Source organism: Cupressus sempervirens, chromosome 8 (assembly GCF_028749045.1).
Source record: "Cupressus sempervirens isolate cs-2001-9-10 chromosome 8, ASM2874904v1, whole genome shotgun sequence".
NCBI lineage: Eukaryota > Viridiplantae > Streptophyta > Pinopsida > Cupressales > Cupressaceae > Cupressus > Cupressus sempervirens.
Genome location: NC_143125.1, coordinates 445759082 through 445760621, shown reverse-complemented (window position 1 = coordinate 445760621; position 1540 = coordinate 445759082). Strand labels below are relative to the sequence as shown.

Below are 1540 nucleotides of genomic sequence, written 5' to 3'. Positions count from 1 at the left end.
AGTAATAAAATAGCCTCTTATTCTTTACACATGTATGATTGTTATTTCAAAATGGGACACAAATATAGCATTCTACAATCAATATAAAATATTTCTTCTAATCTCTTCCCAATGTGATGATTTGACTCCATTAAAACCTCAATACACACAGAACATGATTATGTCACCCTCAGAAATATTCAGCAGAACCCATTACATTCATATTATTTAGGAAAAACTTCATTCCCCATTACATTCTTATGAAAACAGAAAAAAGTATCAGTTCAGTACATAAAAGAACTAGAAATCTACTTGGTTACAGAAGAAGACATTACAGCCACCTTCAAAATCAGTCATCAGATAGTAAATGCCGGTTATCTCCAGGCATGACCACCCTTTGCAACTCAGACATTTCAAGATTCAATGGAAGACAGCCCTCATGCGGCATAAGCAAATGAGAAGGGATGACTTCATTAGTGACAAACGTATTTTCACATGGAAGCAAGAAAGGCCAGTCCTTGCCATCTCCATTGGGAGAAGAAGCCATTACAGACTGACCACCATTAATGGCTGCTTCTTCTTCTTCTTCAGCCCACATTGCTCCTTGATGAGGCTGCTGCTCTCCAGACGTCAACTCTGCCTCTATTTCATCAAGGGCCTTCTTTCTAAACCTCAATTGCTCCCTCTCTTGCAAAACCTGACTGATTCCCTTCTTGAATTCTTTCAGTGAGTCCCCAAACTCCCTCAGTTGATGAAGATCCAAATCTTCAACATTTCTTCTACACCATGAATCCACTTGTGCATTTCCTTCCTGTCTTTTCAGCTTCTCCTTGTGTTTCTTCTCTGCATCTAGCTCCCTCAGTAATGAGCTGTATAGTTGCTCTGCCTTCCATGATTTTTGAACCTTCTCGTCATTTACAAACACTGGAATGTTTTGATATTTATCAATCACATAATCAAAATCAGGGCTCCCAAATGTGAATGGCTTCCCGGCAGGAGAGTAAACAATGATTGCAATCTCTGATGCACACATTATGGAGAGTTCACTGGCCTTTTTGAATACTCCCATCCTCCTCTTGGAAAAACACACCTGCCTCGCATTAGGGTTTTCTATTCTCTTTATAGGGATTTTCATCTTGCCCATTCTTGCTCACTCCTGAAACATCAAAAACAGCTAAAAGTGTATCAAAACCCAAAAAACATGATTCTACCACAACTGTTATGATTGTAAACACCAAAAACTTAAATTGTCTGTTTCAATACAACTTATCTATGCATGCAAAATGATTTCAAATCTAATATAATTTGAAGGATTAGAGTTTCAAATCCTTACCTTGAATGCTAAAAACCTTTTTTGTGCCTGAGAGATCAACTCTGAGCTCAGAAACAATTTCGATCGAATCGCTGCAATTTCTGATACCTAAGTTTTCTTAGCGAGCAAAATTCAAAATATATAAGCAAAACCTCCGAAACCATTCAGTTGAGCTCTGGAAAAGCAGTGAAAACCATAAAGCGTGCATGCTCTTTAGATAGGAATTCCAAAAAACAAAAAGCAAAAAGA

The 1540-nt window shown here is 37.8% G+C and overlaps 1 pseudogene; it reads right to left on the bottom strand.

Moving 5' to 3' along the window:
* Positions 1-279: 279 nt before the first annotated feature.
* Positions 280-1123, bottom strand: LOC149543132 (MADS-box protein SOC1-like; annotated as a pseudogene).
* Between the last annotated feature and the right edge of the window lie 417 nt (positions 1124-1540).